Source organism: Phyllostomus hastatus, unplaced genomic scaffold, assembly GCF_019186645.2.
Source record: "Phyllostomus hastatus isolate PE091 unplaced genomic scaffold, TTU_PhHast_1.1 phas_contig_150, whole genome shotgun sequence".
Lineage (NCBI taxonomy): Eukaryota > Metazoa > Chordata > Mammalia > Chiroptera > Phyllostomidae > Phyllostomus > Phyllostomus hastatus.
In genome coordinates, this window is record NW_025333611.1 from 11,190,886 (window position 1) to 11,208,116 (window position 17,231).

General features: G+C 46.7%; 1 non-coding gene across 1 annotated transcript; it reads left to right on the forward strand.

Moving 5' to 3' along the window:
- The first annotated feature begins 517 nt into the window (after positions 1-517).
- LOC123813314 lies at positions 518-650 on the forward strand. Its single transcript, XR_006784739.1, has one exon. It is a non-coding gene; the product is annotated as a small nucleolar RNA SNORA36 family (small nucleolar RNA).
- Positions 651-17,231: the final 16,581 nt, after the last annotated feature.

Below are 17,231 nucleotides of genomic sequence, written 5' to 3' on the forward strand. Positions count from 1 at the left end.
TTTGGCCCCCAGGGGGAAGCTTTGAGAGTCATGGTTGGGCATGCTAAACAGAAAGTTTGGGGTTCAAAAGATGCCTTCTGTCAAGGCTCCGTTCCTAGTCCCCTGGGAACTTCTCTAAGTGTGATGAGACACCAGTGGAGGGCTTTGAGCAGAATATCATATGATCTGATATGATAAAAGTTTTAGAAGTTTTTTTCTTGGGAAATAGACCAAAGTACGGGTGCAAGAGTGACACAGAGAAATCCAGAGTCTGTGGCAGAAGTCTGGACAGGAGGTAGCGGTGCCTGGCGTAGGACCGTAGAACAGCAAAAGCCCCGGTGAGCAGGGGTTGGGCATCTCTTGTGGAGAGAGCCCATCAGACTTGCTCTGGACTTAAATCAGGATACACCAATTCATTCAACACTCAGGTTTTGGTGCTTGTGCCAGCGTCTACAGTGATAAATAAGGTTTGGTGGAATTTCTCAATGAGTGCTCCCTTGGCAGCAATGAGTCGCACTAGTAAAAAAAAAAAAAATCTATCCAAAGTGTTTAGTTCAGTTCAGGGCAGCTCCCCTCTCTGTTCATTACACTAGGGGACATTGGAACACGGGCCAGGGGAAATGCTTGGATAGAAAGCAATACTCTATTCCTTTACTTTCCCATCTGCAAAAAAGGGAAAAATGAAAGAAAAAATTCCAAAACATAATGACTCTGGGTTAATCATTTTAAAACATAAAAATAAACAATTCCCTGTGAAAATATAACTTAAACATGACTAAAGAAGACATAGTCAATATAAACAGAATAAGTGTCCATCAGTAAGTGAGTGGATAAAACAACTATGGGACATTTACACAATGGAATACTACCTAGCCATAAAAAAAGAAAGAACGCTTACCTTTTGTAACAACATAGATAGACCTGGGGAAGATTATGCTAAATGAAGTAAGCTGATAAGGACCATATGCTTTTACTTATATGTGGAATCTAATGAACAAACTGAACTAATAAACAAAACAGACACAGGCTCACAGATGGAGAGCGGGCTGACAGCCATGGGGGGCGGGGTTAGGGGGTGGAGCAAGAACAAAAAGGTTTCATGGACATGGACGACAGGGTGGTGATCGTGGGGTGAGGGCGATAAGGGGGATACATGGTAATGGGAAAATACAATAAAAATAATTTTTTAAAAAGAAGGCATAGTAAATATAAATAGAGTAATCGCATTTTAAAAATTAAATCAATAATTCTACACACACAGAACCAGACAAGCAGTAAGACTGTTCTAAAGGTCAATTTTCCCCAGTTTTAGGGAATAAGTAATCTTGATGTCATACAAACTACTGCAAAGAACAGGAAAAGACAGAAAACCCTCCATTTCATTCTGTGAGACAGGAACAACCTCATCTAAAACACAGATACAAAAATTACAATGCAGAAGAAATACAGCCAACTCACTGAGTATAGATATAAAAACATTTTTTTAATTGGCAAACAAAATTCAATAACATCAACACCTTACCTCATACCATATAAAAATATTAATTCAAAATGGGCCATAGACATACATATAAAACTTAAAGTTACCTATAAAGCTTCTAGAAGAAAATGAGAGCATCTTTACAAGCTGGAGGTAGGTAAGTTTTTAGATAGAACACGTAATGCACAGGTCCTAAAAGAAGGAAATGATAAGTCGGATTTCAAAATTAAACAATTTTGCTTTTCAAAAGACAGCATTTTTAGAAATGAAAAAGCAAGTCAAAGACTCAGGGAAAATCTGCCAAAAACATATTAGATAAAGGACTTATGGCCAGAATACACATAAAGAACACTACAATTCAATAAGAAAACAACCCAATCTTAAAAATAGGCCAAAACTTTGAAATGCAATTCAGAAAGATGCTGTACAAATAGCTGAGAAGCACGTGAAAAGGTGGATAGCATTAGTCATCAGGGAAATGGGAATTAGAACCATATGCTATCACAATACAGAGATTAGAATGGCTAAAGTTTCGAAGATATTCATACTGAGTAAAAGTATGTGAAACAGCTAAAACTCTCACGGATCATGGATGGGAATGGGAAACAGTACATCCACTTTAGAAAACAGCTTGGTAGCTTTTTTTTTTTTAATTAAACATCTACCTCTCATATGATAGCCCTTCTATCCCTAGGTGTTCACTCATGAAAAAGTGAAAACGTATGTCTGCACACAGATTTGCACATAAATATTCATAGCAGCTTACTTTTAAGAGCCAAACACAGCAAACAACCCAGATGTCCCCCACTCAACAAGTCGGGCGATGAACTAATTGTGATATATCTCGAGCTGAAACACTGGCCGGCAATGAGAAGAAATGAAACAAGAGTTTGACTATAGAAACCTATTGCTGCATTTCATCGTATCAATAATTAAAGAAAGGGGATTATGATCATCAGTTAATGCAGAAAAAGGACCTCATAAAATTCAATATTCAGCCAGACATTAAAAATAAAGCAAACTAGAAAAAAGAAAGACACTGCCTTAATCTGATAACTAGTATCTTCAAACAAAAACCCACAGCAAACAGAATATTTAATGACGAGAAGTCAGAAGTGTTTCCTTTCAAGTCGGTAGAAAGCCAAGGGTGCCCAACCACCGCCTCTGCTCCACACTGAACCAGAGGGCAGACAACTCAATAAGAAATAAAATGCGTAACACTGGAAAGGAAAAATAACAACTGGTATGATCAAAGGCAATGACATTGTGAACACAGACAATCCAGATTATTCTATGGAAAAACTATTAGGACAAATTTTTAAAATTCAGAAACTTGCTGGATAGACAATCAATTTCTTCCACAGTCGCGTTTGGATAGAAAATGTGTAAAGGAAAATGCTGGTTTGCAAACTCAGGAGCTCCCCGGGTGACACCTAAAACTGACCCTGTAACCCTGGCGGGTGCGGCTCAGGTGGCTGGAGCAACGTCCCATAAGGAAGAGGATGCAGGTTTTTTCCTGGGGGGCAGGCGCACACACCTGGGCTGCAGGTTCGTCCTGGTCCAGGGGCGTGCGGCCCGCAGTCCAGGAATGGAAGGGAGGCAACCATTAGATGCTGCTCTCTCTCACTCCCACTTTTTCTCTCCTTTCCTCTCCAAAAAGCAATGAAAACAAGAAGTCCCCGGGTGAGGATAAAAAGTACATATAAAAAATAAAACATAACTGACTCTGTACACAGAGGGCAGGAAAGACTGAAGAAAGTCGCTCAGCACTCCAGGTGGGTGGGTGGCTGTTTGGAATGAGTAAGGGAACTTGCAGACAAGGCTTGCCTTGAGCAGTTGGAGGTAAGTAGAGCTCCTCACTCACCTGCCGTAATCTTTAAAGCGTATAGAGAGGCCTTAATGGAGTTCAGTGATGATCTCAGTAACACTCGACTCTCTCAAGACTCCACCCTGAAACAGTTCCTAACACGGGAAGGGTGGGCAAATTGCACCTTCCAAGGACAGGGCGGGAGGAGGTGAGGGGCTGCTGATTGGCCCAGTCTGGCTCACGGGTCAGCCAAGGGTCATGCCCTCTCAACGACCTTCTTCAACACAGTGTGCTGTTGTACAGAGAAAGAGAGAGAGAGAATGAGAGTGTAGTCAGGACATACGTTGAGAAGTCTTATATAGATCATGCATAAAAGTCGTACTTTTTCCTAAGGGCAACATCTGGGGCTCGGAAGAGCCTGCTGCAGAGGGAGCTACAGATGCACCTGGTGGAAGCTCGCTCTAGGGGCAGTGGGTGAACACAAGCCAGGCAGGCCGCGAACCCTTTCCGAACTGTGACTGCACGTCTCAAACGTCCTAAGGAGGCTGCTCCCAAAATAACAACCAGTGGAAATCAACAGGGTAAAATTTCCACGAACAAAAAAAAAACAAATTCTGCCTTTCGGTGCAAAAAGGCATTTATACAAATAGGACACCTGATTACAGTTTGTAAAACAAAGATTTGAGAAATCTAGAGAATGCTGAGTTTATTAGACGTCCACAGACAGTGATAGTTATTGGGAAATCTACTAGAAAATCATAAACTGAAGAAAAAGAGATGAAAGAAAATATTATGAAAAACCATATGCCAACAAATAGGACAATCTGAATAAAATGAAATCTAGTGGACAAAATAAACTAACAAAATACAAAGAGACTCACAGAGACAGAGAACAGACTGAGAGGTGTCTCAGGGGAGGGTTGCAGGACTAGATGAAAAAGGGGAGGGAATTAAGGGAAAAAAAAAAAAACCTCATAGCCACAGACAACAGCATGGTGATTACCAGAGGGAAAGGGAGCTGGTGGAAGTAGTCATTTTGAATGCGATGGCCACACAGTACACATACTCACTCAACAGCATCTACTGCCCCTGTGGACTAGTACAGTGAAGTCATCCTTGTTCACGCATGTGCATTGCAGTCCACTCTCCTTGGCTGTGGGGTCACATTGATGTTGTGCAAACCATTCTTGTTATATAACAATGGCTGGGCTTTTCCCAGACAGACCTCATAGATACTTACAAATCATCTCTGGATCTTTCTTCATTCCTGGGGAAAGATTGCCAGATCTTTCTCCATTCCTGAGGGGTTATGGAGAAGTTGGGTGGTTGGTTAAACAGCTATTTGTGGAGGTGTTTTCTGCAGGAGCTTGGACCAAATGACCCTTGAAGGTGATACGGTGTCTTTTGAATCCACGAGCTGTGTTTAGAGCCAATTCCAGATCAGACAAGCTTCACTAACCACAGAAGTTGGGACAAAAGCCAGATGCTTCCCACACATCCTTGAGGTCCTCCTGCCTTCTGGCAAATTCCAGGACCAGATTGGAAAACCTGCATCCCGTTTGGGGGCCAAGTTGGGTGTGCTTCGGGATGATGATGCATACGGCTCCTGATGCAGTCCACATGCTCTGTGCTACTTTGGCCAAGTGTAACTTCAAGGTTTCTGACTCATTTGAAATAAAATGTATCAGGCGCAGACAGATGCGCTCCCCAACTGCAGTTCCAGGGGTCTCTTCCAAATCTTGTGGGACACCCAGACAACCGAATTTCCCCGCCTCTCAACTCAAAAGTCCAAACCACAGGCAGCACCGGGCGGGGTGTCAGGGTGAAGGAGCTGGACGTATGAGTGCTTTTCAGAACTTGCCAAAAATAAATATAAATTGCTTTTCATTTCGGAAGGCAGAAGGGTTGGATGGGTTTTACTGGCTCTCCTCTAAACAGCAATTTACACGTGGAAACGGTAGTGCTGAGGGTGCACTATCCCTTCCTGGCGATCTGAAACCCGCTGATTCATTTCACGTTGATGACTTTGTTCCCCAACCCCGATAGAACTTTAATTCATCTCACTCATGCTGCCTCTAACTAGTTTTCAACAACCCTAAACAACCAGCAAGTGGCTATTTGGTGGATAACATCCCTATTAATAAGTACAAATTAAATCAAGCATGTTTTAAAAAGCCTGATCCCAATAACAAAATAAATAGAATTTTCTCTGAATTTAAGAGCAAAATGCGTCTTCATCAGAAGACTCTCAGACACCCCCTAAGGCAACTCTGCCCAGTAGGAATAAAATGCAAGCTGCAAATACAAAGCACGAAGTCACTTTAAAATTTTCTAGTAGCCACATTAAAATATAAGAACAAAATTGTACTTCACCAACAATTAAAATAAATTTTTTAAAAATGAAAAATAAAATAAAATATATGGGTTCCAAAAAACAAACATAAGAACTGGTGAAATCCATTTCTAAAATATTTTTACTTCACACAATATATCTGAAATATCATCATCTCATCACATAATGAATATAAAAAGATGGATGAGATTTTTTCTTCACATTCTCAGACATAAGTCACAAGAAGCTGAAGAATGGCTGGGATCTCACAAAAAGGGCAACATTTTAGAGGCAGGTGATCAGGACCTTGGGGAAAGCCTGCCCCACGCTTCACCACCACGTGCCTCAGTTTCCCCACCTGTAAAAGGAAGGTAAGAGCTCTGGCTATCTCATGTGGCTTAGTGGGTTACATCAGCAAATCTAAGTAGAGTGTTTGGAACTGTGCCCGGTGCATCAGAACAACCCACAAATCTCAGCCAGAGGTTGCTAATCGGAGACACCCAAAGGCAAGGACTGTTACTCACAGTCCTGGACACGAAGTGGGCAATGAACTTGTTCTTCTACAAGGTTCGGAGCGGTGGGCACCGTGGTCCGACCCTCGCTGCCCTGGTCCCACTTTCAGAAAGAAAAGGACTTTTTCCCAGGCTGCTGGGGGTGCTGCCTGCAGGCAGCCCTCAGCTGTCCCCACTCTGAGGGGGCTGCCCAGCCAAGACCACTGGCTCCCTTAAATCCAGCCCCTCTCCCAGGGCTTCCGGCTGACAGTACAATGACTGTCGGGCAGCTCCCTCCTCCTCCAGGCAGAGAGCTCTGCAAGTCCTTCCAGCTCCAGAGCCCCTGAGCCCTGTGCAGGTGGCCCAGGGCATGCATGCACTTGGAGCAGCTTCTCTCAGGGCCCCGACCTGCAGCCACCCCCTCCCTTCCACAGGCGTCACCCCCAAAGCACTCCGTGACACATGCTGCCTGTGGATACAAAGCCCACCGGGTGATGATGAAATTACAGCCCAGACAATGAATAAATAACACTTGCCACAGTGTTCCTAGCAAGTGTTAACTAACGAGGTCAGAACAAGTGTTGCCCATACTCCGTGCATCATGGACTGTCTCTTTGCGTCTTCCCAGCAGTGGCTCACTCTCCACCCCACCCCACCCCCCAGGCACACAAAACAATGGCAGAAGAAATGAAAAGAGCCTCAAGCACGGAGACTCACACAAAAAACGCCTCTTTCTCCTTAAGGTTTGTCCAAGACTCACAGGCTATGGCCAGAGGCCCTCCGCCCGAACCAGCAGTTCCCTCGCATCTCGGACTTTCAAATTCTCAAATTTGCCCTTTACTTAAAAAAGTCAATGATTTCGCCAAGAAAGTTTGATTAGCTTCTTTTACTTTCTGTAATGAAGTGCCATCCTTTTTACACTTGAAAGGATCTTTGTAATAATGCAACATTGATCTTTTGAATACAGATGAGCTAACCTAGATAATAGGATTTAGAATGTGCAGAACCAGACTCGAGATGATACGCAAGGCTCCAGTGCCATCAGGAGGAATTTCGGCATAAAACATCTGTTCCCAGAGACGCCATCTGATGCCACGGTACCAAGGGTAGGAGCCTGTCTCCTCCTGCACGCAGTTCTTACTACGTTCAGCATCTTGAAAGAGGAGCCAGTACTCTGTGCCCCCAGATGTCAATCACTCGGCGCAAATAAATAATAAATAAATAATAGAGAGAGAGAGAGATTTAGCTCTGAGGTCGGTCTTCTCTCATCGGCAGCTTTACGCCCCAAAGGTGGAAACCTGGAACTCGAATCTGACCGCAGAAAGCAGTTCTCAAAGAACCTTAGTTAAGAATGGGAAGTCAGGGGTTCCAGCACTGCTCTGCACCAGGCTCAGCCAGAGCCCGGGGGTGGAAGAACGAGTCTCACACACAGTCCAGCCCTCGAAGGACTGACAAGGGAAGGTAGGAAGGTTTATCGTTGGAAGATGAAGTGTGTCCTCCAGAAGACAGCCCAGGAGACGGCTCCTTTTCCATCCCCCCCCACCCCTTAGAAAAAGACAGCAAAGAGAGCCGTTTGGGTGGGCCCCACCCTCCAACAGAGGCTGCGCAGAGCCGTGGTTACGCACAGCCTCCCTCCCAGGGCGAGGCTGGTGCCCCGTCACAGCCTGCGTCGTGTCCCCTGAGTAGGGAGCAGGGTCTGATTTCACGTTAGAACCGAATCCAGTGACAAGCACCAGGAGATCTGTGCTATCATTCTCTATACTTACTTATGGTATGTTTGGAATTAGCCATGATTTTTTTTTAATGAAGTCCAAATGTAGTGTGGGGAGCTATAACCACGACACAACAAAAACCAAGTGCTCACTCAGTCCGTGGCACGAGCTCTAAAGTAAACCAATCACAGCAGACCCTGGGGCTCGGGTCTGCTAGTAGCTCCCACTGGACGCCAGGTGCTACGAGAAGAACTTTGCAGGCAGATTCCCACTCTACCCTCATCGGAGCTGTGGGAGGGAGTTACCCCGCTTTCTTTACACATAAGAAAAATGGAGGCCCGCAGTTAAATAATTAACCCAAGAGTTTACAGTTATTAGATGGTGGAACTGAAATTTGAACTCCCATTTTTTTACTGTGTCTGACCCCAGAGCATGAACTCTTCAACAACTGCATCATACCGAATCCTTGGCAAAGAGCTAGGGTGGGTCAGAGAGACACGGGGCGAACAACAGAGACCGGGACACCCAAACAGGCCCCGGGGAAAGGCTTCCTGGGAGAAAGCAGGTGGGGATGGGAAGGGGCGTCGTGAGGGGGAAATGTTTGGGGACAAAGTAGGATGCCAGATCTTGGAACGACAAATGAGGCCACGGGAAGTGGGATAATGGTCAGGAGACAAAAGCAGGGAGGCCCTTACTGAACGGTTTGTGAGACAGGGCCTTGGAAATGAGCAAGCAAAATAGAAGCCGACTTGTAGATAGAACAGACAGGTGCGTGCCGGAGGGGAGGGGGCTGGGGAGCTGGGTGGACAAGGTGAAGGGATTAAGAAGTGCAGATGGGCGGTTACAAAGTGGTCTGGGGATATTGAGCACAGCACGGGGGACAGAGTCCCTAATATTGGGTAACTGTGTGTGATGCTGCGTACTGGAAATATCGGGGGGAGCACCATGTTGTAAAGTGTACGACTGTCTAACCACCATGCTGTACACCCGACACTAATGCAAAACAACACTGCATGTAAACTGTAATTGAAAAACACAATTAAAAGGAAAAAAAGACAGGGATTTGGTTACCGGGTGAGATGTTAAGAGCGCGGTTCTGGATGCGAACTACGAGTTCCCAGCAGAGCATCCTCAGGCGGCTGAGGATGCTCTCATCAAGCCCTGCCCAGGAACAGAACTGGTCCCAGAGTGTGGCCTCGGGCAACAACCTCAACTGTAAAGGTCAGAGCTATAGCCTCTAGTACAGGTATCATGATATTCTGGCCCCATAAAACACAAAAAAGAAAAAAAAGAAGGGGAGGGGGAGGGGGGGGGGGAGGGGAGAGAGGGAGGAACTTCTAAATTCCTAGGTCCAAATAGTTTGAGGAACCCTACATGCTACAGCATCCTCCGACAGATTTATAAGGCACATCTGCATAGAACTCCAGTTAAACAAGCAATCATTCTCCAAACTTATTTGTCCACTGAGCACCACAAGGCACAGCCTACAAATGAATAGTTTCAAGAAATGTAGGAGGCAGAAGACCACCCAATGAGTATTACAGAAAGTGGGGCTAGCCTAAAAAAAAATAAAAAGGCATGAAGAAGAGCAAAGATTAACCAGAAATTATGGTTGGGAAAAGTCAAAGATTCCGTTTGAACATATCAGGACCAGATTACAAAGAAACTGAAAAGAATGAATGGGCATAAAGTGGGAGGTTCCCCGATGTGATGCTCTGGATGTAAGAGCTCAAAATCTGAGTCGGAAGGAAATGCTGGGGAGGGTGGAGCAGGGGGTGTGGTGAGATGTACTCTTGCTCAGTGGCACTGCATACAGTGGGTGGGCCAGAGCTCTGACACCAGACACTTCTATTTGTTTGTCAGCCCGGTCACCCACCTCCTGGGGAACCTTGGGTTAGATGCTTAATCTCAATCCACCTGCTTCCCAGAAACTGGGAAACAACGGCTTAAAGAAGGAGTACGACTTGCCCAAAGTTCCACTGCTAAGAAGCATCCCAGTCAGGATTCAAGACCAGACGTGGCTGCCTCCTGAACCTTTGGGCTTGCGGGTGGTATTACACCACCTCGGGGACATTTTCCCCTCCCGCTCCTCAGGGCTGAAGAAGCCAGGCACTCGCCCAAACCCCACCGTCCCCAGGTGCCTCTGGGTCTCCTCTTCCCTACTGGCCAGCTTGCGCCACAGGAAACATTTCATTGGAATACAAAGTTACATCAGATCTTTGCTACTGTTTTTTAAAATTGGTCAAGGCCCACCTTTAGCCTACATTTTTTTTTATTCCAGACGCTATTGTCAGTTATTTTATTTCACGCTAACAGATACACCCAATCCAGTTATAGCATCAGATACGGTTCAGGTGCCAAGACACTCCCCACCCCTTGGAGGGATCTTGGGTGGCTTCTCTTCTTTGAGCAGCGCGTTTCGGCACCTCCACTCAGGCTGTGGTTACCTAAGGCCAGCACCTGGCCATTTCCACTTCACAACCTACAGGTGAGGCTCAACTCTAGCAGGTGCTAACAATTGCTTTTCTCGTCTCTTTGTTGCCCAGATTGGACCCTGGGAGGCCTGGGGTGAGCTGTCCTGGCTCCCCAGGTGATGGAGAGCTGTTCTCCACCCGAGCCTGCCCACACTGCGGCGCCTTCGTGACAACAGGCCCGCAGGTGGCACCTCTGGAGGTGAGCTCCTGAAGAAAGCCCGTCTGAGCCTCGGCTTTGACTTGTAAACAGAGGCTTTGAAAGAGCAAAGTTGTGAGTTTGTCTCCACTAAAGCAAATTTCCCCTGCTGTTTGCTTTGGGCGTTTTGCCGAGGTACCTGCAGAGCAAGAATGGATTTCCCGTCTGCTCCTCCAGCCTCGGGGGCGCGCGGAGCGCAGCTGCCTTCGCCAGGCTCGAGAACCCGCGTGGGGTCAGAGCCCCCACCCAAAGGGCTTTCCTTTTCCCCGTCCCTTCCCCCTTAAAACTTTCTGCACCCCTAGCCGGCCAGGCAGTGGATCTGCAACTTGCCAGAGTGCAGGTGACCAGGCCGGACCCGCAGCCGCAAAGCCACTTGCCTCCAGGCCACTCCCAGGCCCGCCCACCTGCAGGCGGAGTCCTCCCAGGTGCGGAATTCCAGGTGCTTGGGAGACCTGGCGGTTTCTCTGAGTGCTGCAGCGGGCCGGGCTACACTCAGGCTCGTTTTTCTTCACACATGGGGCTCCCTGGCTGTAATTTTTATTTTTCTGCCTTGAGACAGCAGACGTGGGCATTAAGTTCTCCTTTTCGTCTTTTCTGTAACAAAACTGTGCAAATGTGATTTCAGTGGGCACTTTCCTTAGCGTTGGGGGAGCAAAAAGAAACCCAGGAGTGTCCTCTCTGTGGATAGGCACAAAGAACGTGGCTGCCGTCGATTGTCCCTCATGGGGGGAGGGGTCCCATGCAGATCAGTCGCACCTCATGGCCCAGTGTTTCTAGAAACCTGGATCTTTAATAAGAATTCTTTGCATTTTTGTTTTGGCAACTAGTTTAAAAATATATATATATTAAACACTGTCTGGGCCAAAGCCCCGTGCCAAACCAAGTCTGCTCGCAGGACGGATGCTAGAACTCTGCACCCTGGTGCCCAAACCTCAGCATTATCCTGCCTTTAGAAGCGTCCACTGATTCACTCTGAATGAAGAACTCCCGCCTCTGTGGGGGCCACGGGACATTAGGGGCCAACAGGACTACCTGTGAAAGAGACCCTTCAGAGATCCAGGGATCATAGGGTTTCAGGAAAAGGTCACACGGTTCCATCTTCAGAGGAAGCTCCCTGGACTCTGCGTCCTCAAGAGCAGAGAGAAAGATCAAATGCAAAATTTTCCTGATGGCAACAGCAGGATTTAAGTTCTATCTAAGGGTATTGAGGAGCTGGAGGAAGGACGGGCTTATGCATTATCTTTGTGACATTTCCAATTAAGTGCAAAATCAACAGAACATCCTCTGCCAGGGTCTCACGGTGGTAGTGAGCGCTCGCCCCAGCTTGTTAGCACGCCCATCCCTCAAAAGAGCAAAAACGAGGATAAATCAACTGCCTTTGCTACCTTTATCAGCATAAACAAAGAGATAAAACTACGGTATAAAATTTTAACTATCTTCCCCCGTTCTACCTGCAAATGTGAAACTCCCCTGTGCTTCAATAAGGGAAAAATACATCCAATGAAGTCTAACGAATGTGCCATCTGTTCAGAAAGCGGAAGGCAGGTACCTTTTACATGTGACACCACTGCCCTCCTGTGGTCAAAAGACATAATGCAGCTGTTTTCCAAAGAGGGTGGAAGGTTACAAGGGTGAAAAACGTCCTTCTCATACATATAAATCATTTAAAACACAGGGCAATATATGGGGGGAAAAACTTTTACTTTTAAAAAGCACAAATATCACTTACAATAAAGCTTCCACTCAAATCAGTGCCTGGACTTTGAGTTTCATTCCACGCTGAGCTTTCTTATGAAATGGCGGAGAAATGAAGAGGAAAAAGCGTCATTAGGAGGCAGCTGGAGAGCGAGCACGCCCCACTCACAGACCTAATGAGGGCATCAGTCACTTCCCGGCCGCAGCGCCCCTACCTGGCTTCCCACCTCACTGCCTTCCCGCACGGGGCAGGGAGAGACACCTTTCACTTTCCGCTCTCATTTATTGTCTCCACCCCATTAATTTATACCACCTCTGCCTGCACCGTCCAAGCCCACAGTGGCAAGATAAGCCCAGAGGGTCTTCCTGGGTAGGCAGCCTCTGAGGCGGGGCCAGGAACCTGGTGCCTAAACAGAGAGTGAAAAGGAAAACTTCCCCATCGTGGTGAACTGGACAGAGTGGACACATTACACCTCAAACGGAATGCCTCTGTTTTCTTCTCTCTTCCAGGATAACGACGTCCCTAACTTCTCGTGTGTGGGCTTGTACGTGCTGGGAAAGGTCTTAGCCAAGTTCCTGACACAGCGCACATGCCGAAGAATGTCAGGAAGGCTGGCATTGGTACATAAATGACGCGGGCTTTGAAGGCCAGGCGCATTTGAGCTTGGGGTGAGCAAAGGATTGACGCCAGAAGGCCTCCGGGTGTGATCTCGACTTAGTGACCAGGAGGAATGCAAACTCTCCAGCATGAAGGTCAAGGGCAGGCCTGGAGAGTCAGACAGCCTGGCCAGCACCACCTGCGGCCATTTCACTTCCTCCCTTGCTACCTGCCAGGGGCCACTACTGATCGCTTCCCTTCCCCTCTGAGCCACCCACCCCAGTGGCCGGGCGAATGAGCGTGAACGATGATGTGATGGCTCCGAACTGCAAGGGTTTTGACACGTGCGGCTGCCAGCCTCTGTTCACTGCAGGGTGCCCTGTCCGGCCCTGGGGTGTTTCCCGTGGGGCCCCCTAGCGCTGCGGAAAACACGCCCACGCCGTCCTCTGTGGAGGACGGGGCAGATGGGTTAGGGCTTGGGTCCCGAGACCCCCTGCCACTCAGCCGGTCTGTGCTTTGTATTCCAGGCTCTTCTGTAGTTGGCGCTTGATCCCTCATTATTTTTTTTCTGTGAGCTTCTGTCCCGCGTGTTTTCTTTGTAGATCCACTGTTTCTTCCAGTCACTTCACCATTACTGTTGGGGGACATGTGTGTGCACGTGTGCGCGTGCGCGTTGGCCAGAGGTACACAGCCCCTTCTGACCTGCCTCCGCTGAGTCATTGCGTCCTGACTCCGCCCATTATGCAAATGTTCTTCTGGGTCCCTTTCAATTCACGTGGACGTGCTACCTACCGTTTTTCTTTGTACGGCGGAACACTATGTTACACCATCACCTGGTTTGTATTACATGCAGCTTTACCAATGTACTTCCACGTCGTTCTGTATACATTTAAAATTGCATTATTAAGCTAATTGGAGTTGTCTCGTCTTCCCACGTGATGTTCATCGCTCTAAATTTGTCTCAAGTATACTGATCTTTTGAGGGACTTTAATGGCGCCAAATTCTGATTATACTTATTTATTTATGAAGCACCCACTTTGTGAAAACATTACACGGAGTGTTTGGGGATTGAATGATGTTAGACAAGGAAGGTTTTATAATGGATGAGCTTGAATTTAGTGGGGAGCCATAGATAAGACTAAGAAATTGGTTTTTCCAAGACATTTCCAATGTGAAGTGCTCTATTCTTTTCCCTCAAAGGAACTAATTCTCATACCCAGCTTTTTATTTTCAAAGACAGTGTCAGTATAAACAGAAACCTCTATTTAGTCGCTACCAGGCAGCTCTGTGTCCTGCCCACCTACCCCGTAAAAAGAGAGGTTCTATTCAGAACTTGGAATTGTGTGGAGAAAGAAATTTTGAGATTGTATCTAAGTTTAATTTTTTTCCCAGAAAATAAATGGTGGCAGTTCTAAGGAGATAGAAGATTCATCAAACTGAAATATAAACAGTAATATCATTATACCCAATATTATACTGGTATTCAGAGAATTATCTAAACCAAACTCAACTTTGATCCTTTTCAAGTTTAGACAGACTCTCACTGGGTCGACCGAAGATTATCTGATCTTAGATATCCTAACAAGGTCATTTGTCTTGGTGAATGTTTTACTCAAGGGCAAGATATCAATCCTATGATCCATTTACAGTGAGAAGGAAGCCCAGAGGCCCAGAATAATTTGTTAATGACATTTTCTTTAAATAAGCTCTCTTCATAAGTATGTAATACATTCAAAAGGAAAAGGAGAATGAAACCAACTCACTGACAACACTGAAGTGAGTTCACAAATACCCTTAGTGAAGGAAAGAAAGTCCTTCTTTCTAAAAGAATCCCAGCTAATAAATTCAGAAGAAAGGAAAGTATTTTATAATCATCATCTTGCAACCCTTTTAATGAAATAACCAAATCCAGGCAGCGGTCCTTTTGCTCGCTTCCTGGGCTGCTGTGACCAAGGACCACATGCTGGATGCCACAGGACATCGGAAATGTGTCCTCTCACAGCTCCGGGGGCTGGGAGTCTGAAATTCGGGTGTCGACAGGGTTGGCTCCTGCTGAGGTGCTGGGGACAATCCTGCCTCGCCTCTTCCTCCAGTCGGCTGGTGGCCACGTGGCTCCGCGGCACTCTTTGACTGGCAGCTGCGTCACTCTCGTCTCTGTCGTTGTCCTCACACGGCCTTCACCCTGTACCTCTGACTCCGCGCGGCACCTCCGTCTCTTACAGGGCTCCAGTCGCTTTGGACTCAGGCCTCCTCAAGGACCTCACCTTAACCTGACTGTACCAGCCACGATAATGTCACACTCACAGGTACCAGAGGTCACAGCTTCAACAGATCTTGGGGTGGGGATGGAGGGCACACAATCCAATGCATAATAAGCATCAACTGATGATTTAAAAAATGAAATAAAATGTTGATGGGAGACTGTACACCACCTGACCCCACTAGTCAATATTAGCATCACTAAATGGCGACCAGTAAACATCGCATAGCATCACAGGAATGATAAAATGTGACTTACATAGTAGCACTACTATAGCATGTTCTTCCAAACAAATAAATCGGTGTGGGGACTAATCTGCTTTCAGTTCCACCTTCTCCATCACACAGAGCACGAGGGCTCCAGGAGCGCGTTAACCCGCACCAGGAGGAGGCATTGCCCGGATCCAGGACGTGCACTTTCTGTGGGACAGTGGCCTTGTGTCGCCGACAAGCAAAGAAATAGGGAGAACGAGGAAAGGGAGATGCTGGGGGTAGGGGGGAAAATAGAGCTAAGAGAACACTGAGATCTAAGAATAAAAAAAAAACAAAGCAAAAAACAATAAACAGATCACATTTAGAAACCAAATCAATAAACTGAGTAATTGTTGAGGGGGAAAAAACGTTATGACAAAGCAATTGTCATTTATACTGGATATTAGATAATATTGAGTATATTTTCCTAATTCCATTGTTTTCTTGTACAACAATGTCCCTTTCTGCAAGGCATTGTGAAGTATTGAATGATTCACTGGAAGGATGGATAACATTTGCTTTAAAATCGTCCTCATACTGAGCACTTCCTGCTGAAGGGGAGAGGGAGCGAATGAATGACTGAGGGGTCGCCTGTGGATTGGGTCGCTGTGCTTCACATGGCAAGAGTTGCCGGTCTAGGTGAGACCTGGAGATCACCTCTTACAGACTTGGGCATTCCAGAAGCAGACTCATTCCTGAAAAAGTCAGCTCGCTCTCAACCACTTTGTGCTCACACCTTAAACTGACATGCGGACTAGCAAAAGCCACAGGCAGCCTTTCCTGAGCACCTACTACGCCCCCGGGCACTAGGTAACTCATTAAACCTCTCATTTCAGTTCATCCCTAACACATGCCTGTGAGGCAAGCACCCTTTTCATCTTCATTGTAAAGTAAGGAAATGGGGGGTTGGAGAGAGGAAGTAACTCTCGCAGAGTGAGAAAGGTAGCAACCGGCAGAGCTGCTGTTGGAGCAGCCATCTGTCCCCGCCCCAGAGCCTGCAATTGGAAGACCGAGGCGGGAGATAAACCAGCAGGGCTTCTCAATCAGCTGCGCGCCTCACCTACGCGGGAATCCAAACACAACACAAAGAAGCTGTTGGGAAACTTTCAATAACATTCAGAAAATAGAACACACGCATTATCTCCTCTCTCTCCCCAAACCTCATTATATCCATTCCAAAAGGATGACTTAAAAAGGACAAAGAAGAGGAGAGAGAAATGAAAATAGCACTCGGGGCTCTAGACCAAGGGATCTTTGATTTAGCAGGCACGGGGAAAGAGAATCTTAAGCTGGCGGTAGTGAGGTCCAAGAAGCAGCCCGTTTTGACATCAGAGCCCAAAATGTAGCGGCATTAGTCCCCTTCAGTGCCCCAGGGACCCCGAGTGAGGATGGCACCAGGAGCCTGGGGGCTGGCCTAGGCTGTCCCTAAGCATTAGGCTCTGCACAGAGGGCCGGTGAGAACAATTCAGGGCCAAGGCAGGGGTCATCCACCCAAACCAGGAGAGTTAAGAAAAAGCCCACCCACCCAAACATGAGATCCCCACCCAGCCTCCCTCCCCCACCTGAGCCCAGAATATTGACACCCCAAATTCTACCCTCTGGGCAAAACACAACAAAAGAATCTAACCAGCCCCAGTGGAAAAACCTAACAATGCTGATATTGGGGACACGTTAAGGGGACAGCCAGTAAAGCTCACAGCTGGGAGACTCCAACCTCACTCAGGTTCCAGCCTTTTGTGGCCCGTCCTTAAAAATGATCCAAGTTGTGGGATTCCAGCTATAGGACATTCTGGAAAAAGAAAACCAGGGAGACAGTAAAAAGATCAGTGGTCGCACAGGGTTGGGAGGAGGAAGGAATGAATAGGCAGAGCACAGAGGGTTTTTAGGGCAGCAAAAATGCTCCGGATGACACTGTAATGATGCGCACAAGCCATTATACGTTTGTGCAAACCCAC